This window comes from Tamandua tetradactyla, chromosome X (assembly GCF_023851605.1).
Source record: "Tamandua tetradactyla isolate mTamTet1 chromosome X, mTamTet1.pri, whole genome shotgun sequence".
Classification (NCBI taxonomy): domain Eukaryota; kingdom Metazoa; phylum Chordata; class Mammalia; order Pilosa; family Myrmecophagidae; genus Tamandua; species Tamandua tetradactyla.
This window is the reverse complement of record NC_135353.1, coordinates 66,929,683-66,951,686: the sequence shown is the minus strand read 5'-3', so window position 1 is coordinate 66,951,686 and position 22,004 is coordinate 66,929,683. Positions and strand designations below refer to the sequence as shown.

General features: G+C 37.8%; 1 protein-coding gene and 1 non-coding gene across 2 annotated transcripts in view; both read left to right on the top strand.

The window, feature by feature from the left end:
- Positions 1–22,004, top strand: part of IL1RAPL2 (interleukin 1 receptor accessory protein like 2) — a 645,369-nt gene that overhangs the window by 261,970 nt on the left and 361,395 nt on the right. The window lies entirely within an intron of this gene.
- On the top strand, positions 11,381–11,494 carry LOC143672414 (U5 spliceosomal RNA). The gene has a single exon (XR_013169862.1). It is a non-coding gene; the product is annotated as a U5 spliceosomal RNA (small nuclear RNA).

Here is a 22,004-nt window from a genome sequence, read left to right as displayed (position 1 = left end):
TTATTTTGAGGATAAAGTGAAAGAATTAACGTAAATGTACTTGGCATAGAATGCATGCTTAATCAATATTAGCCATGGTACAGTGATAAGAATATTGGACTCTAATTCAGGAAACTTGGGTCCTGGTCTTCTGCTTTGTCACTAATTTGCAATATGATATTGAGCAAATACCTTCCTTTCTTGGGTCTCAGTTTTTTCATCTGTCAAAATAGGCAGATGAAAAGATCACTAGGGAATCTTCCAGATCTAAAATTATTCATCCTTTAGTATCTTATTATATTCCTAGGCATTGCTACTTATACTAGTACCTGACAGATCAATAACAGCTGAGAAAATCAGCTGACGATCTTGATGCAAGGTGAAAAACTGATCCATTTTCTATGTTTAACTTTTCATATTTATTTTAATTCTGACTGCATCCTAAGTTCTTTGTGCAACCTTGAAGTTGTGTAATTTATCTTTTGTAATTTCACTGACAGTTATCCACATTTGGGATTTGTTTGACATCAATAATGTAAGGGTCCAGGGAGTACTATGTTAGAGAGAGAATGCAAAATCTTACTTGAGAGGGAAAAGGAAAGAGTGAAGATAAAGCATGTACTGTAAAGAAAAAGAGGAAAATCTACTAAGCCAACTTCAGTCAAGTTTCCCTTTCCCCAAAGATTGTTTTCTTTTCACGTTTGAGAAAGTTGCTTTATTTCTGAGAAGATTTGTGCTGAATCAACATTCTTCCCTTCAGAGATGGGCCTTGTGTCAAATGGTATAGAGAAGAAATTGCCCTGCCTTTGTGCTCAACCTTTCCCAAAGCTCAAGCCTTGCTCAAGACTCAAATAATAGTAGAAATCAATATGGGATCTAGAGGAAAGGGCTCTTCAGGGCAACTTCATAGCAGCCCTGACCATTCACGGACTTCAGGACACATCTGCTGAATCACAAGGCGAATCTGAGCCAGAAAGATGCCAGGAGCAATTGCTAGACACCCTTGAAATGTGCAAGGACAATGGCCAGGTGGTTTGCCGAGCAATTCCTTGCAATTTAGCATCTGTCTGTTAAATTATCACTTATATTCATTCAAAGAAAAGACCTGATTTTGAGTTCTGTCTTAAAATAAAGGCAAATACTTGCAATGGTTTTAAAATACAGAAATTTTTTAGTGTCCTTGGACTTTGTATGTTGATTTTCTAGTAGGTTTGGATTAGAGAGACTGGGTGCCTAAAAACTAGCAAAAGAATAACTTCTTAAAAGTAAGGAGGAAACATAGGGAGAAGGAGATGCATTGTATCCAAGACTGGTCCTGTTTGGGTTTATAAATTTGGAGGATTAAGGATGATATTAAACAATCAGGTTTATTGGGTTTTTCTTTTCCAGGATGGCCATCTAAATTAGGGACACTCAGCTGATAATCATAGAAATTAAATATTTGTATCATATGGGGCTTTAGATAGGTAGGCAATAAAATGTGGGAATCATAATTCTGAATTAGGACATCTACAGAGTTGTTCTAGTTTGCAAGCTGCTGGAATGTGATACACCAGTAATGTAACAGCTTCTAAAAAGGGGAATTTAATAAGTTTCAAGGTTATGGTTCTAAAACTGTGAAAATGTCAAAATTAAAGCAAGGCTATAGAAATGTTCAATCTAAGGCATCAGAGAAAGATACCTTCATTCAAGAAGGCCAATGACATTCAGGGTTTCTCTCTCAACTGGAAAGGCACATGGTGAAGATGGCAGTGTCTGGTAGCTTTCTATCCTGGCTCCTTGTTTCATGAAGCTCCCCTGGGGTCATATTCCTTCTTCATCTCCAAAGGTCTCTGGCTGTGTGGGCTCTCATGGTTCTCATAGCTATGAAGTTTTTTCCAAAATGTTTCCTCTTTTAAAGGATTCTAGTAAACTAATCAAGACCCACCTGGAATGGGTGGAGTCACATCTCCCTCTAATCAAAGTTAATACCCACAATTGGGTGTGTCACTTCTCCATGATGATAATCTAATCAAGTTTCCAACCTACACTGCTGAATAGGGATTGAAAGAAAAGGCTGCTTCCACAAGATGGATCGGGATTAAAACATGGCTTTTCTAGGGTAAATGCTTTGAACCAGCACATTCTACCCTCTGGACCATAAAAAAGACATGTTTTTCCTATATACAAAATACATTAATTCCATCACAATATTATAAAGTCTTAAACCATTTCAGTAACAATACAAATGCAATACAAAGTTAGAATCAGTACAAAATTTCATCAAAATCAGCTACAGGCATGGTCTGTCCTATGGCAAAGTTCTCCTCTGACTCTGGACCTGTAAAGCTCAGAACAAGTTATCTGCTGCCAACACACAGAGGAGGGACAATCATAGGATAAATACCCCCATTTCCATAGGGAGAAATTGAAAGGAGCACAGGGGTCACTGGACTCAAGCAGTTTCAAAAACCTGCAGGGCAAACTCCATTAGATTTTAATATCTGAGTTATTTATCTTCAGGGAGTTAGAAAGCACCATTCCCACCCTTTTCAAGGCCTAGGCAGTGGCCCGCCTCTCTCTGAATGTGAACTTGGGAGTTACTGGGGAGACCACCTTTATCTTGGCTCCACCCTCTCCAAGCATTGGGGCTGTACCTGGGCTCCCTGCCATCTTTGGGGCATAGGATCAACCGCTCCATGTGGTGCCAGCCAGGCTTTCCCCAATCCTCAAGGAATGTGCTCCACACTATCCAAGGCCTGAGGTGACAGGGCTCTTCCACTGCATTGAGGTGGAAGGCCCACCCTTTGCCTTCAGGGTAAACTAAACCTCTCCAAGTACTGGGGTGGGTACACTCTCCTGGCCCAAGGCTTCTTGACTTCAGACTCCAGCCTCCATGGTTCTGCCTCTGAAGACATTTTACCTCCACTTTGTCTGTTTTCTGAGCCCCTGATCGAGACTGGCAGAGGTTCCATTTATACAGGTCCCATGACACTCCTGTTGACTTTCTATATACTAAGCAAGGATCATGCCCATCAGACAGAAAGAGTTTCCACAAATCCTTCCTGGATAACTCCATCTCCAATCTTGATTTTCTCTGAAATGACTGACTGGTTTTGTATTTGGGTAAATCCTCATGTGGAGCACCATTTTCTGGGGTCTCCCTTCCTGGAAGCCCAGAATTTTTGAGAACATCGACTTCTGGTTTCTTTGTATCCAAAAGTTCAATTCTTAGCTTATCTCTTTCTTGTCACATTTCACTATAAACTGCAAGGAGAAACCAGACTGCACTGTCCTCATTTAATTTGGAAATCTCTTCTGCTAAATATCCATGTTCATGGCTTTAAATATCTGCCTTCCAGTCAAAGCCACTTGTCAATTTGGCAGTTTATCTGTAATGCCATTTTGAAACAAGGATCACCTTCCTTCCAGTTTGTAAAAACACACAACACATTTCCATCTAGAGCCTTGTCAGAGGTATATTTAAAGTCCACATTTCTACAACAGACTCTTCAATGCATAATAGGCCTTCTCTAAGTTCCTCACAACTCCTCCAAAATTTTCTCCTTATCCATTTAAAAAGCGATTCCAACAGGTTTGGTATTTGCAAACCACAGCAGCACCACATTTCTCCAGTACCAAAATCTGTTCTAGTTTGCAAGCTGCCAGAATGCAATACACCAGAAGTGGATCAGCTTTTAAAAAGGGGAATTAAATAAGTTGCAAGTTCACAGGTGTAAAGCTGTGAAAATACCCAGTTTAAGGCAAGGCTATACAAATGTCCTATCTAAGGCATCCAGGTAAAGACACCTTGGTTCAAGAAGGCCAGTGATGTTCAGGGTTTCTCTCTCAGCTGGAAAGGCACATGGTTAACATGGCAGCATCTGGTAGCTTTCTCTTCAGGCTTCTTGTTTCATGAAGCACCCCATGAAGGGGTGTTTTCCTTCTTCATCGCCAAAGGTCTCTGGCTGTGTGGGCTCTTGTGGCTGTGAAGTTTTTCCAAAATGTTTCCTGTGTTGAAGGATTCCAGTAAACTAATTAAGACCCACCTGGAGTTGGTGGAGTCACATCTCCCTCTAATCAAATGCTAATACCCACAATTGGGTGTGTCACATCTCTGTGGAGATATTTTAATCAGATCTCCAACCTACATTGCTGAATAGGGATTAAAAGAAAAGGCTGCCTCCAGAAGATGGGTCATGATTAAACATGGATTTTCTAGGGTACATAATCCTTTGAAACTAGCACTAGATAATTTAGAAAGAGTCATTCCTTGCCTAAGGAAGGATTCTTAACCAATCACATAAGAAGAAAATGGAAAGTTTTCTGAAGAATAATCGTACGTATGATCTTTCTAGAATAGTTATTTCTGGATTCACTCTGTGTCGAATTTATGAAATCTTACTAGTCAAACATTTGGCCTAGGCTTGGCCAATCTCCTTTCATGATTAAAGAGAACCATTAAGTTTTAATGGTTACAAGAACCATCACAGGATCCTTGGCTCTCCCTAGATACAATTTGCTTGGTAAGGACCTCTATTTTGTCTTCTCACACGCATGATGTCCCTAACTATTCCTTCCCAAGATCCTCAGTTCCTTCAGAACATAAGGCAGTTGATGGTATTTGTGCACTTAGGTAGTTTGAGGCAAAGGGCCATAGTGTTACCAGACAAAGGGGATAGATTCTTTTGCCTGATGCACTCAAATGATCAGTTCCTGAGATACCAGGGTTTCAAAGAGAGAAAAAGTTTATTGCTAGGTGTGAAGCAGGAGATCAGATGGCCTATTCACCCAAAATCTGTCTTCCCAAATTGCAGTAATTCTCAGCATTTTATAGTATTAATGGATGTGCATGTTTTAGGATAATGGCCACAATGGTTCCAGATGATGTAAGTAGAGGGATCTAATTATTGAGCATACACAAATTGATTACATGCTGAGTCACAGAACATATGTAAGAAAATGGCAGCCTTAATATGATGATGGGGCATTATTTTTAGTATTATGATGAAGTGTAGGTAACTTATAGGTTAAAGTCTATGTCAGGCAGACCCATTTTGGTTAGATCCAGTTTCAGTTATCAGGATAACTTTGCACTTAGGATGGGTTAGTTCTGGGCTGATCCAGACCCTTCATTAATAAATATTAGAAGCTGTCTTTAGTGATCACAAGACTTTAAAGTAAAAATCTGGATAAATGGGTACAAGTGAAGTTTAGTCAGAACGTTTTCACAATTACAAGGGCACTAGATAAAGGCTATACAGTCATTTTCAGAGATCAAGGCAGCTGGATTACAGTTCAAGAAGTAATTCTCTCTGCCTACTCCAATATGCCAGAAAGCCAAAATGAATACCTCTATAATGATTCAGCAACCATAACCATCCCCCTCAATCCTAATTTCTCAGTGACAACTCCTCCCTCTCATTTGATAATTTTCACTCAATTTTGATGGATATCTGGGCGATGTCTTCTAACTTCTTCATGGCTGAAAAAGAGGCATTGTCATTATGGGGCAGAGGGGTGAAACTGGTTGTTGTCTTGGTAGAGTCCAGTAATTCTGGGTTTCAGAGAGTATCTGGCATTAGAACAATCCAGAAGCTTTACATCTTTGAAAAACAAATTGTATAAGTGAAACTTTTATAGAGTCCAGGGTATCCAGGAACACTATTTGTTGGGGCTTCCCATACTGTGGTAGTTTGTAATATCTGACTGAAACTTGCATAAGAGTAACCTCCAGAATGACCTTTCAATTCAAATTGAAATCTCTTAGCCATTAAAACTCTATTTCTATTTCCCATTTTGGTCAACTCATTCCATAGTGCTAGGGCTAGCCTCATGCTTGGGAGTCTTAGTCCATGGTGTCAGGGCCAGGCTTATATCCCTTGAAGCTATGACCCATGTAGGGGAGGGGAGGTCAGCATTTGGCTGAAAGACTGTGGTAGTTATGTTCAGGTGGCAACTTGACCAGGTGATGATGCCCCATTCTCTTTCTGTGGTCTTAAATCATCAGTTTGTGAAATTCATCTATGGCTGATTACATTTGCAATTGGCTAAGGAGAGTGACTTCCACAATGAGTGAGGTTTAATTTAATTAGCTGGAGTCTTAAAAGAGAGATCAGAAGGGAGCTCAACACAGCACAGCCCAAGCAGCTCAGCACACCTCATCTCAGGACTTGCAGCTCAAACCAGACATTTGGAGAAGCAGGGGGAAGGCCACTGGAACCCAGAAGCCAGGAGAGAAGGCCAGCAGATGTCACTGTGTCCCTTTCCATATAACAAAGAACCTCAGATGAAAGCTAGCTGCCTTTCCTCTGAAGAACTGTAAATTTTCTAACTAAGTAAATCCCCTTATCAAAAGCTGATACATCTCTGGTGTGCTGCATTCTGGCAGCTTTAGCAAACTAAAATAGATTTTGGTGCTGGAGAAGTGGGATACTGCTGCAGTTTGCACATACCAAATATGCTGGAATGGTTTTTTAAATGGATGAAGGGGAAGGGTTTTGAAGAATTGTGAGAAGCTTGCTAGAGAAGGCCTAGAGTGCTTTGAAGAGACTGTTGGTATAAATGGAACTACTCCCAGTCTGGACAAAAAGGGACAGAAAAAGACAAATTGGGGAGTGAGTTTCCAGAGAGAGAACCATGGAAGCTAAGGTCTGAAGCCAGGAAACCTCAGGCCAAGAGAGGGGACCTACCCATATATGTGGGGAAGGTGAGTTTGCCCTAGAAGTGGGGGAGGGTGGCAGGGGGCTTCCACCTTGTTGCTCAGGAAGAGTTGTGCTGCCTCAGGCCTTGGAGAATGTGGAGCACATTCCTTAGGGATTGGGTACAGCCTGGCTGCCACTGCATTGTTCTGAGGGGGTTGAGCATGTGCCTTGTAAATAGCAGAGAGCCTGGATGCAGCCCCAATGTTTGGAGAGGTGGGACCAAGAAAAAGGTTGTCTCTTCAATGTCCCCAAGTTTGTGTTTGAAGAGATCAAAGCCACTGCATGGGCCCTTGGAAAGTAAGGGACTGCCACTTTCTAAAGTCCTTAGGTTAAATGACTCTCATGACTGAAATCCAATGGAGTTTGCCCTGCAGGTTTTCAGAATTGTTTTGGTTTGGTGACCTCTGTATTCCTTTCTATTTGTCCCTATGCTAATGATAACATGTATCCTATAACTGTCCCTCCTTTATATATTGAAAGTAGATAACTTGTACTGAGTTTCACAGATCCAGAACCAGAAGAGGATTTTTGCCTTAGAACAGACCATGCCTATAGCTGACTTTGTTGAGATTTTGTACTGGTTTTAACTTTTTATTGTATTTGTATTGTTACTGAAATGATTTAAGGCTTTTGTGATATTATGATGAAACAAATGTATTTTGTATATGGAAAGATTTACTGCATTGTATGCAAGACTGATGATAGTTACAATTTGATGAGGAAGTGGACATGTGGTAGTTTCAGGTGTCAACTTGGCCAGTTGATGATGCCCTGTTCTGTTTCTGTGAATTTAAATGATCAGTATGTGAAATTCATCTATTGATGATTACATTTGCGGTTGGCTAAGGAGAGTGACTTCCACAATGAGTGAGGTTTAATTTAATTAGCTGGAAGCTTAAAGAGAGATGTTAAAAGGGAGCTCAACACAGCATAGCCCAAGCAGCTCAGCATACCTCATATTAGCACTCTCAGCTCAGCCCAGATGTTTGGAGATGCAGGGGAAGGCCGTTGGGACCCAGAAGCCAGGTGAGAAGGCCAGTAGATGTTGCCTTTAATCTAAAGAACTATAAATTTTAACTAAATAAATCCCATTATTAAAAGCCCATCAATCTCTATGTTTTGCATTCTGTCAGCGTTGGCAAACTAAAAGAGAGAGAGGCCATATTTGAGTAATAAAAAAGTTTTTCTGGGGATGACCTTAGACATTAATTATAAGTAGGATCACCTTTGCCATTACAGAAATAAGTTTTATAATTTATTGACAAGAGAAGTTAAATTAGATAGCATGCACCAGAAAATTTGGGGCAAAATAAGCACCTTTTCTGTTGGTCTCACACAAAAGTTGAAGTTTTAAAATACAGACAATTTCATCTTTTATCTTGTATTTTGATTTTCCTTAGTTTTAACCAGATCCGTTTCAGTCACATCTTTAATCAGAGTCTAATCTTTTTTTTTTTTTTCAGTTTTCTTTAAAGAGTTTCTCTATGGAGTAATGCTGACTTTCAGAGCTAGAGAACTAACTCTAAATCTCAGGTGTCACTCAGATACTTAAATTATGAAGGAACTACCAGGTTTACCAAAAGTAAAGTATTTCAGAATTTATAAATAACAATTAAATCTTACAATCTAAGCCCTTATTTTCTCATAGGCATTTTAAAAATGAAGCTACTTTCAGAAATAAAAACATTTGACAGTTGTCTTATTTTGACAAACCTTAGCAGAAGTTTTATTCTATTTCACCTTTAAACATTTACCAGAGTTATGTTAATTGACAGATAAAATATAATTTATATATTTGCACTGTCTCTCTTTTAAAGTGTCTCATTGTTGCAGATGAAGCTCTCACCTATAGCTGACCACATATACTTTTAAATAAATATTAGAGCAAAGAAGTGTAACTGACAAATAAATTTGTCTGATTCTATGATCTGTAGCCTTCTTCTAAGAAAAGCTAAAACCATAACTAACAAAAACATAATATTGTTTAACAACATACAGATTAGAATTAGGATATAAAATGGACAGTGAGAACATTGTCATAGCTTTACGTATTTTTATATAATCTCTAAATATGTGAATAACATTTTATCCATACAAATTTAGCTAGAAAAAGGTGGAAAATACCTTTTAATTATTGTAATACTGTCCAAACACCTCCTGTATAATATGTTGTTCCAGTTTGAAAGGATTATGTGCCCTAGAAAAGCCATGTTTAATCTTGAGCCATCTTGTGGAGGCAGTTTCTTTTAATCCTTATTCGGTACTGTAGATTGGAAACTTGATTCGATTTTCTCCACAGAGATGTGACTCACCCAGCTGTGGGTATTAACCTTTGATTAAAGGGAGATGTGACTCCACCCATTCCAGTGGGTCTTGATTAGTTTACTGGAATCCTTTGAAAGAGGAAACATTTTGGAAAAAGCTTCATAGCCACAAGAACCAGGAGAGCCCACATAGCCAGAGACCTTTGGAGATGAAGAAGGAAAATGCCCGAGGGAGCTTCATGAAACAAGAAGCCTGGAGAGAAAGCTAGCAGATTTCACCATGTTTGCCATGTGCCTTTCCAGTTGAGAGAGAACCCTTGAACTTCATCGGCCTTCTTGAAACAAGAGATCTTTCCCTGGATGCTTTAGATTGAACATTTCTATAGCCTTGCTTTATTTTGGACATTATCATGGGTTTAGAACTGTAAACTTACAAAGTAATAAACCCCCCATTGTAAAGACCATTCTGTTTCTGGTATATCACATTCTGGCAGCTAGCAAACTAGAACATATGTTAAACTATTTTAGTACCTTACTTTTTTCACAAGGCAAAAAAAAATTCTTGGTAACAGTTTTTTTTTAAGAGTGAGAAGACTTGTCTACTGAAATAAAGGATGAGAAGGTTAACATAAACATTAACAAGGGGCAGGTAATGGTGGCTCAGTGGAGGAGTTCTTGCCTGCCAGAGACCCAGGCTTGCTTCCTGGTGCCTGCCCATGTTAAAAAAAAAAAAAAAAAAGGAAGAAAAAACATTAACAAGGATATATTCTGATGTAAAATATTTGCTTTCCAGATGGAATACTCAGGTGGTTAGGAAAAGCTTTGTATAATTTTTCTTTAACAATAGATTAAAAATCCACATTATTTTAACAGAAAGAAAATTAAACTTTAGTCTTGTATGACTACACAGTTTGACACAAAATCTTATTTTTAATATATGAGAAACCAGTTTATTAATTTTTTGTCAGTATTGACTATGGCAGGCAAAGTTTACTGTTCTAAACATTCACCAACACTCCATATTAATTCAGAGCTTGTACAAGGAAAATTCACTTTCTTAACCCTTCTACAACTTTATGTATTCATTCAGGGCTTGCACAAACAAAATTCACTTTTTCCAACCTTCTTTATATTTTCATATCCATTAATGCCTTGTAGTCAAATACAAACAAATTTCAATGTCACAAACTTTTTACAATAACAAACAAACTTTATTTTAATCAGAGAATATGAGCATCTTAGTATGTGCTTTAGTTTATTAAAGCTGCCAGAATGCAATATACCAGAAATGGAATGGCTTTTAGAGGGGGAATATATTAAATTGTAACTTTACAGTTCTACAGTATGAAAATGTCCAAATTAAGGCACCAACAAGCAGTTACATGCACTCAACAAAGGCTGATGCCATCTGAAACACCTCTGTCAGCTTGGAAGGCATGTGGCTGGTGGTTGGGGTCTTTGGCTTCTGGACGCCTTTTTAAGCTGGGAAGGCACATGGAAACATCTGCTAGCTTTCTCTCCCAGTTTCTTGTTTCATGAGGTACCCCTGGAAGCATTTTCCTTCTTCACCTCCAAAGGTGTCTGGATGTGTGGGCTCTACAGCTTTTTTAAAAAATGTTTCCCTCTTAAAAGATCCAGTAAACAACCCCACCTTGAATGAGTGGAGACACATCTCCATGGAAATCACTCGTCTAAAGGTCCTACCCACAATTGGATTGTCAAATCTCCATAGATACAATAAAAATGATACCACCCAACAATATTAAATGTACTGAGGTACACAAGAGCTTCAAACCAGCACAGTATGGAAAATAATAAAAATCCTATCCATCCCACATATAGTTTTTATTCATCCAGAATACATGCAATCAGAAATAAATTTGATAATTAATTCACAAAACTTTCTGAACATGCATACGTCTTTTTTTTTTATTCAAAGATGACTTCATTCAACTAACTTTTGTTGAGCATTTACAAACAGGCATTGACAATATGGTGACAAGTGCAATAGAGGGGCTGGGAAAATGGCAGAAGTTGGTTATTTTTGTAAAGAAGAGAAAGGAATCAAAGAGGGAGGGCAGGATAGAATGGTAATTGTGAAGTGGGTAAATGCTACACTGAGCACATGCACTTGCTGCGTGGAAGACAGGACTTAACAGGAATCAAGTCCCGCATCTTTCTGTCTCCCCATTCATTTGTAGAGGAGACGGAGTTTAGGGAAAGTTCTGGTTTGTGCGGCTAGCTAATTTGCATACCAGAATGCAATGCAGATATATGAGAATTATTACCAGTATTATCTATTTGAATAACTATTATTATCCATGTACTTTCTTGTCAGAAGATTTGTATCCAATGTGAACATGTTTGGGATAATTCTTTACAAGGTAGGTGCAAAGGCACCACAAACAACAAGTGATCTGCCAGTATCTGGGAAGATGAGCAAGGCCGTCGCGCTTATTCTTGTCTCTCTTCAAGTTGTGTAAATCTTTTGCTTTTCTCCGAAGATTTCCGTGGAAAGAAATAACAGTGAGTTGTGGAACGATTTTTTGAGATTTTCTTTGAGAAGACCGGGTTAAAGAGGTTTAAAAATGGAACTAACTTGTAAGTTAGCTAGTTTCTCATCATGCTGTAAATAAACAGTTGTCTTAAGTAGTTTCCTTTTATTGTAATTTTAGTCTTGGCTTGGTGATTACGAGAGCGAGTTGGAAAAGAATTTGGTTAATGGGGGCAAAATGACTTCCCCAAACAGGTTTCAGTTGGCTCATGATCTTAATAGAAATCCGACAAAGATTCAGTTTCCAAGCAGTTTGCTGCTGGGTCTGTAGCGCGTGGGGTTGTGACCTACGCCAAGAACGCGCGTAGGGCAAAAAGCGAAGGACCAGCACGCGCTTCTGAGCCTCAGGGAACTGGATAACATCTCAATAAATGTTTTGGGTTTTGCATCACCGCTGCTTCCAGCCGTGGCTCCATCCATGCAAGAACTACGGGCAGTTGCTGGCTCACAAAATGAGCGAAATGCTCATTTGCATACCCGTAGGGCTACCCGCTGTCAGTACTCTATTTTGGTTTAAAAGGTCAGGTTTCCTTGGGTTAATGTACATATCTTTTCTAAAAGTCTCTTTCACAGATTTACCTGAAGGAGTGGCTGTAGCCTAGGAACAAATAGAAGCCCTTACTCTTGGGAGAGTTGCAGTTAATTGAGGAAAGAGTGACAAGAACAGTTAACCATGGTCTGGTTTGCCTTCAAATAGTATAAATTTTCCCCTAAAGATTTTTGTGGATGAAAACCTTCGTTGAGTTACTTAGCAATTTTAAGTTTTTTGTTTGTTTGTTTTAATAAGGCTACTTTATATTGTTTCAAAGTAGAAAAAGGCATTTAAAAAAAATCTTCACTTATCTTTGCTGTCCTTTCTCTCACTCTCCACGCTTTACTCAAAACATCATGCACTTTCTACTTTTAAGGATCAAGAAGCAGGCGTGAGGCCTGGACTGCCTCAGTTTCTCTCCCTATCAGGACTTGCTGGCTCTGATCTCCTCCTCTACTACAGTCCCTTCTCCTCACTAATGTTTGTGGAACTTCCTTCTTACTGCTAAGCAGTGTACACATTTAAATTCACAAGACAAAGTTAGTGTCGGTAAGAATTGGTGTTAATGCTCTCGTCATTCCCTGAATGGGATTTTGCAAATACTTTTCCACTCATTGATCGAACAATCTGGAATTTATCGGGGCATCACTCTGGACAAACCAACAAAATCTCATGACCTACCCAAGGTTCCATGTACTTATGTTGTTCAACCAACTACCTACATAAGTTAAATCAGGACATGCACTAGTCAAAATATGAATTTTGTACCAAATAAACATTTTTTGATTTAGTCTCATACATAAGTGGAAATTTTAAAATATTAGTTACCATCTATTTTCAGCACACTGCAGTAATGACATTCCTTTGCTCTTCCTCATGCAAAAATATTTTAAAAATTTATACATTTAGTAACTATGATTATACACTCTAGGCATTCCTAGATTATACCATCTCAGTCTTTAGCATCTATCTTTCTTTGTGATTTCATTTATGCCCCCAGCCCTCCTCCCTCTATCATTCTCACATTCAGCTTCATTCAGTGTTTTAACATAATTGCATTACAGTTAGGTAGTATTGTGCTGTCCATTTCTGAGTTTTTATATTCAGTCCTGTTACACAAGCTGTATCCCTTCAGCTCTGATTACCCAATATCTTACCCTATTTCTATCTCCTGATGGTCTCTGTTACCAAGGAAATATTCCAAGTTTATTCACTAATGTCAGTTCATATCAGTGAGACCATACAGTATTTGTTCTTTTGTTTCTGGTTAATCACACTCAGCATAATGTCCTTAAGGTCCATTCATGTTGTTACGTACTTCATAATTTTATCCTGTCTTACAGCTGCATAATATTCCGTCTTATGTAAATGTCACAGTTTGTTTAGTCAACTGTCTGTTGATGGACATTTTTGCTGTTTCCATCTCTTGGTAATTGTTAATGATGTTGCTATAAACATTGGTGTGTAAATGTCCATTTGTGTCCTTGGCCTCGTGTCCTTTGAGTAGAGACAGCATACAGATGGGTCCTGTTTTTTAATCCATTCTGCCAGACTATGTCTTTTGATTGGAGAGTTTAATCCATTAACATTCAGTGTTATTACTGCATGGGTGGTACTTTCTTCTACTATTTTGCCTTCTGGATTTTATATGTCATATCTAATTTTCCTTCTTTTTACCCTTACTCATAGTCTTCCTTTCTACACTCTTCTCCACACCTCTCTCTTCTGTCTTTGTATCTGTCTCTAGTGCTCCCTTTAGTATTTCTTGTAGAGCTGGTCTCTTGGTCACAAATTCTCTCAGTGATTTTTTGTCTGAAAATGTTTTAATTTCCCCTCATTTTTGAAGGACAATTTTGCTGGATATAGAATTCTTGGTTGGCAGTTTTTCTCTTTTAATAATTTAAATATATTATCCCACTGTCTTCTCGCCTCCATGGTTTCTGCTGAGAGATCTGTGCATAGTCTTATTGGGCTTCCCTTGTATGTGATGGATTGCTTTCTCTTGCTGCTTTCAAGATCCTCTCTTTCTCTTTGACCTCTGACATTCTGATTATTAAATGTCTTGGAGTATGTCTATTTGGATCTGTTCTCTTTGGGGTACGCTGCACTTCTTAGATCTGTAATTTTAAGTCTTTCATAAGAGTTGGGAAATTTTCAGTGATAATTTCTTCCATTAGTTTTTCTCCTCCTTTTCCCTTCTCTGCTCTTTCTGGGACACCCACAACATGTATATTTATGCGCTTCATATTGTCTTTCAATTCCCTGAGTCCCTGCTCATATTCCATTTTTTTCCCTATAGTTACTGTTTCTTGTCGGATTTCAGATGTTCTGTCCTCCAGTTCAGAAATCCTATGGTCTGTCTCTCGAAATCTACCATTGTAGGTTTCCATTGTTTTTTTCATCTCTTCTACTGCATCTTTCATTCCCATAAGTTCTGTGATTTGTTTTTTCAGACTTTCAGTTTCTTCTTTTTGTTCTTTCCTTGCCTTCTTTATATCCTCCCTCAATTCATTGATTTGGTTTTTGATGAGGTTTTCCATGTCTGTTTATACATTCTGAATTAATTGTTTCAGCTCCTGTATGTCATTTGAATTGTTGGTTTGTTCCTTTGACTGGGCCATATCTTCAATTTTCCTAGTGTGATTTATTATTTTTTGCTGGCGTCTAGGCATTTAATTACTTTAATTAGTTTATTCTGGAGATTGCTTTCACTTCTTTTATCTAGGGTTTTCTTGCTGGATGAATTTGTTGTCTATCTGTTCTTTGACATTCCGTTCAGCTTTATCCAGACCTTTAGCTTAAGTTTTGTTTAACAGAGGAGAATTTTTCAGTTCTTGTTTTCTTGTTTCTTGCCCTGCTTGTGTGGTGCCTTTCCCCCCCCACACACACTTAGGAGGGTCTACTTAGATATTATAGACCCCAGCCAGATTTTCCCAGACCGAACTGGCCTCCTATCAGGAGGAAAGAGTCACCTGCGTTGGTTTTCCCTGAGGGTGAGACCCAGCCGGTTCAAAGACTTTCCTGTGAAGTCTCTGGGCTCTGTTTTTCTTATCCTGCCCAGTATGTGGTGCTTGTCTGACTGCAGGTCCCACCAGCATAAGATGATGCAGTACCTTTAACTTTGGCAGTCTCTCCCTGCTGGGGGCATGGTGGAGACAGAGCAGAGGTTGTAGGCTGGTTTTAATAGCTTCAAATTACCAAGCCCTGGGGTCTGAATTCCTTGAGAGAGGGATTCCACCTGAGTTGGGCTTCACCCCTCCCCTGGGGAAGGCACAGGCTCCAGACAAGCCCTCAAACGAGCTTGTTTCTGCCTATGCCTGGGGTAGTTGCAGCCTGAGAAGCCCTGATGCTGTATCCAAAGGCAGTTAAGCCTTTGTAGAAACACAGCCAGAAAAAACTCTGTTTTCTTTTCCTTTTTCTGTCAGCCCTGCCCCCTTGGAGCCTGGGCAAAAATGAGCAACCTCCGCTTTGACCAGGTTCACCTGAGTTGGGGGCCTATTTTTAGTAGTCAGAATTTGTTAATTCCACAATTGATGTTTGGTTGGGCTCAGCCCCTGCTGCTGATAAAGTCTCTTTTCTTTCACCTCTGGGAAGCAGTCTGTGGGGAACTCACGGTTCTGGGGGGGGCTCACAGCTGGTCCAGACTGGGGTACGCTGTGTGTCCGGTCACTGACGTGGCCCCAGGAGTTGTTCTGTACTGTTTCTGGTTATTTAGTAGTTGTTCTGGAGGACAAACTAAAACGTGCGCATTGCTAAGCCGCCATCTTGGCCCAGAACTGCATACGTCTTTTTAATAACAGTATTCATGAAGGAGAGAAAAGCCAAAGATATTACAATACAATGGATTTGGAAAACAGCCAGGCATTTATATACTTTACATTAGCAATACATAAATGATTACTTTTCAATATACTTAAATATTTTCAGTTTAATCCAGCAGTACCTTCAAAGGTCAGAAGAGTCTAAGTTTGAAATATAATCAACTTTTTTTTATGATTAAGGGACATATTTCTAAGAACAAAACTAAAATTTTTCTTAAAATTAAGCTTTAAAAAACTAGTTCAGAGCTCTGCTTATTCAAATACTACTTTCTTTTTTAAAGGTCTTACAAGTGTCATCTCTCCTATGAAGTTTTCTTAGGTTATTCTTTATCTATTGGCTTTTAAATTCTTTCATCATTTTTATTATTTTACTGTCCAGTTTATATTATTATTTATCACTGTCTTACATGATGTCCTGGTACACGTATGTTCTAACTAGAATATAAACACTTTAAAGCTAAGAATCAGGTCTTCCCAATTAATGACAGCATTTACTAACAAAAATATGCTGATTGACATTAACAAAGTCACTACAAATTCAAATTCTTCCACATACTGAGGTAAAAAATGGCAAATTAATTAAAAAGCCAGTTTCTTTAAAATCCAGGTAATCAAGTTTATAAAACATCTTATTTATACTCTTTACTAAACTAAACTGATTTCCTAAATATGATATGTGTGAAGTATCACCACATTTTTATTAACACATCGCTGTGTTTTATAATATCCTAAAATCATGAACAACCATAAAAATTCATTGACAATCAAGTTCTGGAAAATTTACTGCAATTGCTTAATTTGTCCCAAGACTAAATCCAGGAAAGCATTTCCATAGCTCTTCAGGACCTTTCATTTTACTTACTGAAATCTGATGATTAGATTTTATTCAGTCACTCCTATCCCAAGGCTATTCATATTTTTTAATGGTCTAATTACTACAGTTACCATTGCAAATGTATACTTGAAAAATAATTTTATCAAACATAATCTATTCCACAAAATTTTCTATGCCCACGATTTCTAATCTCCAGGCCCAATTAAAAAAGAATGTTAAACCACACCTTTTCCATCTTTATGCATCTAGCCCTTCCCCCATAACTGCTTTAGGTAGTTAGGTCTTGGAGCAGGCATAGATTAGACAAAGAATGAGGCCTGGCTTGTTGAACATGGATTTAAAAGTTTTAGGTGAAGGCATGATGAGATTTGAGAGGTCTTATCCTCTTCTTCTAATTATTTCAAATTATTAGATTTATTTCACTTAAGTCAGTGACCCAGACAATTGGAAAAGGTCTTTGTTTTGTCCAGCAGAAGCCTTCTGGTAGCCTTCTCCTACCTTTAGGAAATTCCAAAGGTGTTTTTTTCTAATGTACAGGTTTTTTTTATAGTAATGACAAAATTAAGGTTTTAGCAGTGCTGCTCAGAGGATTTTTCTCTTTTTTTTTTACTTCAGTACTAATTTATATGTTTGTATAAAGGCACGTATTTATTTTTAAGGAGTCTAAATAGAGCTCTTTAAGAATTATTTTGTTAATTTTGTTAATCTGGAGGTATGAGAATATACATTGAGGAAGCAGACCTACACAAAAAATAGTTACAAAGAAACACAGAAATGCTTTTGAGAGGGACAAATAAAGGATTGAATATATAGCATCTCATCCCCTTTCTGCCCTTTTGCAGAAAAACTTTACCTGTAATATTTTTAACTTGAATTGTAAAGACAAAATCTTTCCATAGACCCATTATCAGGCCATTTATCTACTGATTCTAAATCATATTGAGGCCAGATTGTGTTACAGCAGTAAACCTTTGTCATAGACTTATAACTAAAATATTTTCAATTTTCAATACAGCCCAAATTTTCCCTTTTTAAAAAATTCCCATAATCAGTAACCAATTAGAAACATTTAAACAATGCATATGCAGGAACATAGCAACTAACAAATTTAAACAGTCACTTAACTCTTACCATATTTACATAACTGTTTTAGTTTGTTAAATGATGCCAGAATGCAGTATAACAGAAATGGAATGGCTTTTAAAAAGGGAATTGATTAAGTTACAAGTTTGGAGTTCTAAGGCTGTAAAAATGTCCAATCTAAGGCATCCAGAAAAAGATACCTTGACTCAAGAAAGGCTGTCTGTCACATGGGAAGGCATATGTCTGGCATCTGATGGTTGTTCCTGGCTCCACTGAATCCAGCTTCTGATGCCTGTGGTTTCCTCTCTAAGTGTCTGTTGGCCTACATTAACTCCTGTAGAACACAACTCTGGATTCTGGCTTGCTTAGCATCTCATGGGAAGGTCCATGGTGATGTCTGCTGGGCTCTGTATTACCAAATGTCTGTGTCTAGGCCTCTGCTCTCTCTGTCAGCACTCCAAATGTCTGAATTTCTGTCAGCTCTGGGGTATCTCCAAAATGTTTCCCCTTCTAATGGACTCCAGTAAACTAATCAAGACACACCTTGAATGGGTGAAGTCATATCTCCATCTAATCAAATGGTCATACCCACAACTGGGTATGTCACATCTCTGTGGAAACAACCCAATCAAAGTTTCCACACTAAACAATAGGACTGCCTCCACAGTATTGGGTTAGTAAAAAAAAAAGCATGGCTTTTCTGAGGTAAATAACAATTTCAAACCACCAAAGTAACACACCAATTAATAACTAGACTGAATACGCCAATAGTTAAACTGCCATTCAATGCTTAATACACCAGTTAACAATTAAATAAGCATTAAACACTCACTATGTCTAGGTAACACACTGGCTAGTGTTTAAGCTGGCCTACTTAATTCCATTAAATACCACTTAATTGTTGCTATACTTATTTTCCAGGAGTATACTCAACAGACAAATTTAGGTCAGGGCTTCAAACCCTGTACAGCATGGTACCCAGAAAGGTGTAGAGGTCAGAGTAAAGAGGATCATTCTGGAAGCAGGATCTGGCCTTAAAGCCAGATCCAGGAAGACTTGGAACTACTATATTAGCTTCCTGATCCACTTGTACCCTGATGACTCACTCACCCTGTCAGATATCCAGACTTGGAATTGGAAATGGTTTCTCTCTTTGAAGCGTTTTAATGTGTCAAAGATTCTGGAGTGCCAGCATAACAGGGAAAATCCCATTTGCAGAGCCTCTAGTCTAAATACAGCTCATCACCACAAAAGGATTGGTGATCATGCTCACCTGTTCTGCTGGGGCTCCAGAGCCTCAGGCATCATCACATCTGGGTCACCAAATTGTTACTGGACAAAGGCAGTGGATTTTTTTGCCCAGTGTGCTCTAGTACTAATGACCAATTCCTGAAACACCAGGGTTTCAAAGATATAAAAAGTTTATTTCTAGGTGTGAAGCAGGAGATCAGGTGGCCTAGCAGCCTAAAATCTGTCTCCACAAACTTCAGTAATTCTGATACTTTCATAGTGTTAAAAGATCTGCAGCATTTAGGTTAATGAGCACAATGGTTCCAGATGACGTAATTATGTATCCAGATGATATGATTAACAAAATATAATTTTTAACAATCAGAACTGTTTGGAATGTATTCAACACAATTATGGGGTCCTGATGAAATAATTTTGTACCCACTTTTGCCTATACGTCTAGACCTGGTATGGTTTATTTCCTGTCTCTAAACTTAGTTCCCCAGACTTCTTGTCCATCCTGAGATATCCTTGTACTCAGTTCCTTTTTACTTTAAATTCAAAAGAGTTTATTTCTGTTCCTTATAACCTAAGAACCCAAAGGGATGCACCTGTTTTTAGGGAAAGAACACCATGGCAAATTTGATTTGGAGATTGTGAATATTAACTTATTCCACTGCATCAGACACTATCTTAATTGCTCAGGAGCTTAAAAATCTATCCGGGGAGACTAGATATATCCATATAAAGTGAAGTAGTTTGTATTCAATGCAGTGTTATGCTATGAACCAAATGAGTCACTTAAAGAAATAGTAAATGCTTCAGGATTTCAGAGAGGGTAGAGATTAATTTGAGATGTTATTAGGGAAGGCTTTCTGGTATATGTAGGATTTAATGTGACCTTTGGAGAATAGATAGGACTTGGAATATCAGAAAGAAAGGGAAACATCTTGTAGAGGGATTTTGTGCCTGGTGAAATCAGACAGAACTCAGTTTAGATCTCTGCTTTGCTATCAAAAATTGCTTGTCTTTGGGCATGATATTTATATAATATGATATAAAATGCCTTAAAATGGTGCCTGATACAAATTAGGTATTAAATAGATGGTAACTATGATAACTATTATTGTTTGTTTTCAGGCTTAGGGTAAGAGTTCAAACAAAGGTGTACAGTTGGAAATTAATGCGGGGGGGGCCAAATAATGAAAGTAACTTACCTATAGCATAAATAAAATATAAAAAGAGTGAGTAAAAAGGCAGGAAAAGTCTTTGAAATTGTACTATGTTTAGTTTTAGAATCCCAGCTGAAAAGTTCAAATTTGATACTCGCATAAATATAGGAGACATTGGTATGTTTCCAAGGTTACGTTTAATGTTAGATTAATGGCAGGTTAAATGCTGTGATAAAAATAGGGATTTTGGAATGCAATTGTAGTACTGGTGTGTTGCATGGTTTTGGCAGAATCCATGTCAGTGACCTTAAACATTCCAAAGAGGCTTCAATCATAGAAATTGAATTTATGATTGTAGTACTTTCACAAAATTAGTGTCCTTTGCATAAAACTGTGCTTCCATTCCCTCCTATTGTATTTCTCTGGCAAGTCAGATTACACAGAGGAGTCAACCACAAAAAAGGACAAAAACAATTGTAATAGTAATATATAACACTTTGGCAATGTACTCTAATAAACTGATTTATTCAATCAAATAATCAATTTCTTATTCTAAGTTCTAGGAAATTGACCAACAATTTCAGTCAAACCAATTGATCTGGTTGTACATGCAGGCACAGCTTTTGTGTATAATGGAAAAGAAAGATAATCTGGACATTCTTCCAGTGAAAGTTAGTATCAGATACATAAAACCTAGTTTTAAGAATTTATCAGGCAGTAACAGTAGTAGCTTTACTAACACATTAAGACTTGTGTCATGGTATATGCAGTAGAACAATTATATTTAAGGGTAGTTAAACATAAGCAGCTACACATGGAAATGCAGAGAAGAATTGTAGACTGAAACACCAGTATCAAACTGCATCCCTTGCCCCCATTATTTTAATCAAAACACAATCCTTAAGCAGCAAATTAAAAGACTAGCTCAAAATAACAAAAAAATAGAAAAAATAAAAAGATTAAAAAACAAAAAAAAAAGACTAGCTTAGACCCCAGTTAGTCCTTCTAGAGTGACAGAATACATTTTCTAATAAAAGTGTATATTTCCACTCTGTTGATCAGGGGGCTTGGTATTGACATTTCTCTTTCTTGCTCAAATAGTAAGTCAGAATTTCAGATCAGATTTTTAAAAATAAGAAAGAAATGAATTTGCTGGCCCATGGCATCATGCTCTTTAGCTAATTTGCAAATGCTGTAATTATATTAGGTGCTAATAGATTTGTCCCTGGAGTGTGGTCAGGGTCCAGATGAACTGCTGAAGTTGCTGCTGTATCATCACAAATGTACTGCACTTCTTAGAAATAGCCAGGCCTAGAAGTGATATTTGAATTTAAGGAGGCTTTATGCCCATACACTCCATGCGGTTGTGTTAGGGTAAGTGTAAAGTCCCCTTCACATTTATGGGTTTAAGGACCAAAAGGTGTATTGTGAAACATGGTATATGTTTCAGCTGGCTGTTTGTCACAAAGACAATCCCTTTGACCTAGGAACCTTAGCTTAATTAGTGTAGAAACAGAGCTAAAACTGTTTTTTTCAGTATTGAGCACTTTTACATGTCTCCTGCTTATAACTTGCTTTTACAACCTGTAAATGGTAGTTTTTGTCACAAGGAGGCACTGTATGAGGCAATGCGAAATTGATTAAGTTTCATCTGTAAATTGGCCATAATTGTAACTCACTTCCTTACCTTCCAAAGTCATTGCATAGATCACATAAGAAAATATATAGTGAAAGCCCTTTGAAAATTATGAATTACCTATAAATGTAAGGCACTTAAAATGTCATTAATATTAATAAATGTCACTTCAAAAATTAACATTTAACAATTATAAAATCAGAATAAATATATCC